Source organism: Bos grunniens, chromosome 18 (genome assembly GCF_055505025.1).
Source record: "Bos grunniens cultivar Pamir isolate PY7600 chromosome 18, Bosgru_T2T1.0, whole genome shotgun sequence".
Lineage (NCBI taxonomy): Eukaryota > Metazoa > Chordata > Mammalia > Artiodactyla > Bovidae > Bos > Bos grunniens.
The window spans coordinates 64,912,266-64,919,932 of NC_141182.1; the positions used below are offsets into that span (position 1 = coordinate 64,912,266).

A 7,667-nucleotide genomic window follows, 5' to 3' on the forward strand; every position below is an offset into this window, starting at 1 on the left:
AGCTGAGTTGTCTGCTTCAAGGTCTTACAAGATTGTGTTTAAGTTGTCAGTGAGGACCAAAGTCTCAATGAAGACTGGACTGAGAAGCAAGACACTTCAAAACTCATTCGGGTTATGCCTAGAATTTATTTTCTTGTGGTTGTAGGACTGAAGGTTTTAGCTTCTTGTTGTCTGTTGGTGAAGGTCACCCTCAGCTTCTACAAACTGCCTGAGCTTTCTTATCTTGTGAGCCTGCCAACACAGTCGCTTGCTTCATCAAGCCTGCCAAGGAAAGACAGAATCCAGAAAGACAGGTCTAACCCTGTACACATAATCACATGTATCCCACTACCTCTGGTGCATTCTGTATGTCTAGAAGCAAGTTACAGATGTGGCCCCAAATTCAGGAGAGAGGTCGTACAAAGGCTGGAACATCAAGAGGCAAGGATTTTGAGGCCCACACTGGTTATATACATACATGTATCTGTATAGATATCTATATAGATGTATTTGTGTGTGTGATGATTTAAAAATTACAGGAAATTTTAAAAAATTATGTTATTTTATTTTTGAGCACACTGGGTCTTCATTGCTGCGTGTGGTTTTCTCCTGTTGTGGGGAGTGGGGGCTAGCCTTCACTGCAGTATATGGGCTTCTCTTACTGTGGTGCACAGGCTCCAGAGCACACAGGTTCAGTACTCGTGGCGCACGGGCTTAGTTGACCCGCAGCACATGGGATCTTCCCGGACAAGGGATTGAACCCATGTCCCCAAGTTGGCAGGCAGAGTCTTAAGCATTGAACTATCAGTGAAGTCCAGGACATTTTTAAGAATAGCACAGAGAAACTCCATAGAGCCTTAATGTAGATTTATCCACTAACATTCTGTCACATTTGCTGTAGCATTCTCATTCTCTCTTTCCTTCCCATTATCCATCAATTTATATCTGCCTAAACCATTCGAGAACATTACACTTACTGTCTCTTTCTTCTTAAATATTTGTTTGTATTTTTTTGAGGGGGGAAAAAACATTATCTCACACAGCCAGAGGGAAATTTCCAATATCGGGGAATTTAACATTAAATCAATAGATACATAAGGCTCATGTTACATTCATCATATATAATCCATCATATGCGGTGTTGTTGTTGTTGCTGTTCAGTTGCTAAGTCGTGTCTGACTCTTTGTCACCGCATGGACTGCAGCATGCCGGGCTCCCCTGTCCCCCACTGTCTCCCAGAGTTTTCTCAAATTCATGTTCATTGAGTCAGTGATGCTATCTATCAAATGTGATCAGATCAGATCAGATCAGTCGCTCAGTCGTGTCCAACTCTTTTCGACCCCATGAATCGCAGCTCGCCAGGCCTCCCTGTCCAACACCAACTCCTGGAGTTCACTGAGACTCACGTCCATCGAGTCAGTGATGCCATCCAGCCATCTCATCTGTCATCCCCTTCTCCTCCTGCCCCCAATCCCTCCCAGCATCAGAGTCTTTTCCAATAAGTCAACTCTTCGCATGAGGTGGCCAAAGTACTGGAGTTTCAGCTTTAGCATCATTCCTTCCAAAGAAATCCCAGGGCTGATCTCCTTCAGAATGGACTGACTGGATCTCCTTGCAGTCCAAGGGACTCTCAAGAGTCTTCTCCAACACCACAGTTCAAAAGCATCAATTCTTCGGCACTCAGCTTTCTTCACAGTCCAACTCTCACATCCATACATGACCACAGGAAAAACCATAGCCTTGACTAGACGAACCTTTGTTGGCAAAGTAATGTCTCTGCTTTTGAATATGCTATCTAGGTTGGTCATAACTTTCCTTCCAAGGAGTAAACGTCTTTTAATTTCATGGCTGCAGTCACCATCTGCAGTGATTTTGGAGCCCAGAAAAATAGTCTGACACTGTTTCCACTGTTTCCCCATCTATTTGCAAAGATGGGCTTGATAAAGGACAGAAATGGTATGGACCTAACAGAAGCAGAAGATATTAAGAAGAGATGGCAAGAATACACAGAAGAACTGTACAAAAAAGATCTTCACGACCCAGATAATCAAGATGGTGTGATCACTGACCTAGAGCCAGACATCCTGGAATGTGAAGTCAAGTGGACCTTAGAAAGCATCACTACGAACAAAGCTAGTGGAGGTGATGGAACTCCAGTTGAGCTATTCCAAATCCTGAAAGATGATGCTGTGAAAGTGCTGCACTCAATATGCCAGCAAATTTGGAAAACTCAGCAGTGGCCACAGGACTGGAAAAGGTCAGTTTTCATTCCAATCCCAAAGAAAGGCAATGCCAAAGAATGCTCAAACTACCGCACAATTGCACTCATCTCACACGCTAGTAAAGTAATGCTCAAAATTCTCCAAGCCAGGCTTCAGCAATATGTGAACCGTGAACTTCCTGATGTTCAAGCTGGTTTTAGAAAAGGCAGAGGAACCAGAGATCAAATTGCCAACATCCGCTGGATCATGGAAAAAGCAAGAGAGTTCCAGAAAAACATCTATTTCTGCTTTATTGACTATGCCAAAGCCTTTGACTGTGTGGATCACAATAAACTGTGGGAAATTCTGAAAGAGATGGGAATACCAGACCACCTGATCTGCCTCTTGATAAATTTGTATGCAGGTCAGGAAGCAACAGTTAGAACTGGACATGGAACAACAGACTGGTTCCAAATAGGAAAAGGAGTATGTCAAGGCTGTATATTGTCACCCTGTTTATTTAACTTATATGCAGACTACATCATGAGAAACGCTGGACTGGAAGAAACACAAGCTGGAATCAAGATTGCTGGGAGAAGCATCAATAACCTCAGATATGCAGATGACACCACCCTTATGGCAGAAAGTGAAGAGGAACTCAAAAGCCTCTTGATGAAAGTGAAAGTGGAGAGTGAAAAAGTTGGCTTAAAGCTCAACATTCAGAAAATGAAGATCGTGGCATCCGGTCCCATCACTTCATGGGAAATAGATGGGGAAACAGTGGAAACAGTGTCAAATGTAATATCATCTATTAAACAATGGATCAGTACCAGATTTGATCTGGTTAGGCAGAAGTTTGTTTTCTTTGGGGATTTAAATATGGTCTTAGGTAATATGTATGAGTGCCAAATTGAGAAGGGGTGGGATATGATTGCTTGTTTTCTGTGTAAACTGGACTGGGTTATGCTACTCAGTTATTGGATCCAATACTGATCTAGGTGTTGCTGTGAAGGTATTTTGTTGATGTGCTCAGCATCTGCAATCAGTTAGTCAGCTGATTATCCAATCTTTTAAGTGAAGGATTTTATTTTGATTGAGTCTTCCTTATCTAATCAGTTGTAAGGCCTTGAGAGGAAAAGTAAAAATAAACAGAGGTGGCTCAGAGGTTAAAGCTCTGCCTGCAAGGCGGGAGACCCGGGTTCAATCCCTGGGTCTCAGAAGATCCCCTGGAGAAGGCAATGGCACCCCACTCCAGTATTCTTGCCTGGAGAATCCCTTGGACGGAGGAGCCTGGTAGGTTACAGTCCATGGGGTCGCAAAGAGTCGGACATGACTGAGTGACTTCACTTTCACTTTCACTTTGAGGAAAAAATTCAGCTTCAAGCCTGCAGCATTAGTTCTGACTGCAGTTTCCAATCTGTTCTCTACCCAATGGATTTTGGACTTGCCAGGCCCCACAACTGCATAACCCAATTCCTTGAAATAAATCTCTTAGGTTGTTCAGTTGCTAAGTCATGTTTGACTCCCTGCAATCCCATGGACTACAGCATGCCATGCGTCCCTGTCCTTCACTATCTCCCAGAGTTTGTTCAAACTCATGTCCATTGAGTCAGTGATGTTATCTAACCATTTCATTCTTTGCCATCCACTTCTCCTCTTGCCCTCAATCTTTCCCAGAATCACGGTCTTTTCCAATGAGTCAGCTCTTTGTATCCGGTGGCCAAAGTATTGCAGCTGCAGCTTCAGCATCAGTCCTCCCAATGAATATTCAAGGTTGTTTTCCTTTTGGATTGACTGGTTTGATCTCCTTGCTGTTCAAGGGACTCTCAAGAGTCTTCTCTAGCACCACAATTCAAGAGCATCAGCTGTTTCTCGCTCAGCTTTCTTTGTGGTCCAACTCTCATATCCATTCATGACTACTGGAAAAACCATAGCTTTGACTATATGGACCTTTGTCGGCAAAGTGCTGTCTCTATTTTTTAATGCACTGTCTGTGTTTGTCATAGCTTTCCTCCCAAGGAGCAAGTGTGTTTGAGTTTCATGGCTGCAGTCACCATCTTCGGTGATTTTGGAGCCCAAGAAAATAAAACCTGTCACTGCTTCCACTTCTCTCTTCTTAAAAAAAAAAAAAAATTAAATCCCTTAGGGGCATTTTATGCACTCTCTGATTCCATTTCTCAATCTGTATGCACCCTCAAATCATGAAAAATTCACTTTATTCTTTCAGCTCCACATTTATGGGGGGAAAATCAGCAATGGTGCCTTCTCAGATTGCTTAATCTACCTCTTGGTGGACACTGGAAGCTCTAACATGAGCTTGTTAGTTTCCTGTCATCAATTGCGTGGGTCTAGTATTCACACTCTGATCATTTTCTTCTTCTGTCTTCACTCATTCCCTTGAAAGTCTCATCTAACCATGACTTAAAATGATAGTATAAGGTAACAACTTTGAAATTTATATATGCAGGCTTGAACTCTCTCTTAATGTTCAATCATAGGTTGAAATGCCTAAGTGACACATACTTTGTGGTCTCATAAACCTTTCAAATTTATCATGTTAAAGACTGGAGTCTTCGTCTTCCCTGGTGGCTCAGTGGTAAAGAATCCACCTGCCAATGCAGGAGACATGGGTTCAATCCCTGATCTGGGAAGATCCCACATGCTGAGGAGCAACTAAGCCCGTCAGCCACAACTATTGAACCTGTGCTCTAGAGCCTGGAAGCTGCAACTATTGAGTCCACGGGCTGCAGCGACTGAAGCCCGTGTGCTCTAGAGCCTGTGCTCCACAGTACGAGAAGCCACTGCAGTGAGAAGCTCGCATACTACAGAGAGTAGCCCCCACTCGCCACAACTAGAGAAAAACCCCGTACAGCTGCAAAGACCCAGGGCAGCCAAAAAAACAAAACCAAAAACCTGGAGTCTTCATTTCCTCCCCAGGTCTCTTCAACATGTGGCTTTCAGGGGATGGAAAATCCATGCTTCAGGTGACCTAGGTCAACTATATATGAAGGAGACTCAGGGTAGAAGACGACTCGGGAGTGCAGTAAGGCATGTGTGCAGTGCATCAAGATGGGACTTCTGGTTTCCTTTTCAAGGTAATTTTTAAGCTACTTAAAAAAAAAATATGTTCCCTCAGAATGCTACCAAGCCAAACTCAGGTTCACTCACTCCATGCACAGCAAAGCCAACCTGACAACGGGTTGTGGTGAAAGTACAGCATTTATCGCAGGGCGCCGACCAAGGAGAATGGGGAGCTCACACTCACACCTTGATGGCTTCAGGCGAGGGTTTATTTAAAAAAAACACACATTTATTGATAATTAATCAGTACACGGCTGCACTGGGTCTTTCCATGGCACACAGGCTCTTCACTGCTATGCTCAGGCTGCCTCTAGTTGCACAGGCTGCGGCTACTCCTGAGCTGTGGCTTCTCTTGTTGCTGACCACAGACTCTAGAGCACGAGGGCTTCAGTAGTTGAGGTGCGTGGGCTTAGCTGCCCTGCAGCGTGTGGGATCTTAGTTCTCAGAGCAGGGGATCGACCCCATGTCCACTGCACTGGCAGGCAGATTCCTAACCCCTGGACACCAGGGAAAGTCCCCAGGCAAGGGTTTTTAAAGACAGTGTTAGGGGAGAGGGTCCCAGGATGCATGATCAGCTCATGGAGAATTTTCTGATTGTTTGATGCTGAGGTAGCAGGGTCGTGTTTCAGGAATCTCACCATCAATCTTCTGATTCCAAGCAGTCTGTGGTCTATGTGTTTGAGGTCAGCAGTTTCCACCTGGTGAGAATTTGGTTTCTATAAAAAAAACAACTTAAAATGTCCTTCAGACATTGTTAACTGTCTTCCTCGAGGAGAGCTAAGCTCTTATGACCCCATCCTACAGATTGACATATTGCTTATTTTCTCCTTCTCTGTTTGACTGCCTCTTCTTTGTTCGAATTGTTGCCTCTTAAAATGATTAACTGTTGGAGCCCACCGTTTGGAAATCAGGGAGTCCAAGTCAACTAAAGCTGTTGCCACAAACAAGAAGTAGGGACACAGAGAGGTGTGGTGGTGGAGGAGGCTCCACACGGTCCTGCTAGGTTTTGAGAAGAGGCTCTTGGGAATTCGCTGGTGGTCCAGTGGTTATGATTTTGGACGCACACAGTAGTAAGTGGCAGTGAATAGTAGCTGGAAGCAAGGTCTTAGTTTTCCTGACCAGGAGTCCTAACCACTGGACCACAGGGGCCAGCAGTTAGGGCTTGAGTCCCTAGTCCTTGCCTGCCTAGTCAAGAATGAATTCAGGCAAGGAGGCAGAAAGTAAAGTGTAAAGTAAAAAGTTTATTGAAAAATACATTCAGAAAGGTGCATGGGAAAACTTAGAGTCATGACTCTGGGAAGTTTAAATCCTTTACAAGGCGGCAGCTTTCTGGGTCTTTGTCTTCCTTCTGGCCAATCATCTTGCTTTGTACCCCACTCCTGGCTAAATTGTCTCAGGACCCTCCCCTGGGTGCACACACACACACATACACCTCAGCCAAGATGGATCTTGAAGTGAAGGCTTCTGGAAGGAGACTCATTATGGCCTGGTGTTATCCTCTGACTTTTGACCCCAAGGAGCCTTTCTGCTCATGTGCAGTGTCTCCTTTGTCCCAAAAAAGGACACTTGACCCAAACAGGGTTTTGCCCCTTTGTCTTTGCCATGACTATTATCTTAAGGCATCTACAAGAGCTCCCCAGGTGGTAAAGAATCTGCCTGCAATGCTGGAGACGCCAGAGACAAGGGTTCAGTCCTGCAACCCACTCCAGTATTCTTGTTTGGGAAAATCCCATGGACAGACAAGCCTGCCGGGCTACAGTCCATGGGGTCGCAGAGTCGGACAGAACTGAACACAGTGTACAAGAAACAAAGCCTGGCTATTTACTGTTTCTGTTACTTCCCATTTTTGAAGGGCAAACAGGGGGCTGATTTTAAATGCCTTGACTGGAGTCCACCTACATCTTGTCTCTGGAAATGCAAACAGGAAGCTAGTTGTAAACGTCTAACCTGGAGCCCATCTAACTTCTACCTCAATTAGGACCCTGAGTATCCACTGTAGGGATGTGGGTTCCATCCCTGGTCGGGAAACTAAGAGCCCACAAGCCTCGCTGGATAACAACAACAACAAAAAAGAGAGGATCCAGGAAGGAGCAGCGGGGTAAGGAAAACCACTCGGCCAGCTGCAAGCCCAGGTCACAGCCCCACACTCTTTGCACTTGGCCCCACCGGGGGCGAATGTCCCACCACTCCTAGCCTCAGTTTCCCTGGGTCTCTGCACGGACTCTCTTGCCCCCGGCCCCTCGTCCACCCGACTTGAATCCGGCATGAAGAAGCCCGTCTGGGCTGGCCTCAGCTTCTCGTGTGGAGGAATACCCGGCTGGCTACCCGGCCCCTCGCCTTCGCGGATCTAGCGGAGACTATCTTACCCAGAGGCTATGCGCCTGAGGCGGGCGCTGGCCAAAGACG

At 45.5% G+C, this 7,667-nt stretch overlaps 1 long non-coding RNA gene across 1 annotated transcript; it reads right to left on the reverse strand.

Moving 5' to 3' along the window:
* Positions 1-5,452: 5,452 nt before the first annotated feature.
* On the reverse strand, positions 5,453-7,640 carry LOC147354797 (uncharacterized). Its single transcript, XR_015146614.1, has 2 exons — positions 7,492-7,640; positions 5,453-5,959 (listed from the first exon to the last, which is right to left on the reverse strand). It is a non-coding gene; the product is annotated as an uncharacterized LOC147354797 (long non-coding RNA).
* Positions 7,641-7,667: the final 27 nt, after the last annotated feature.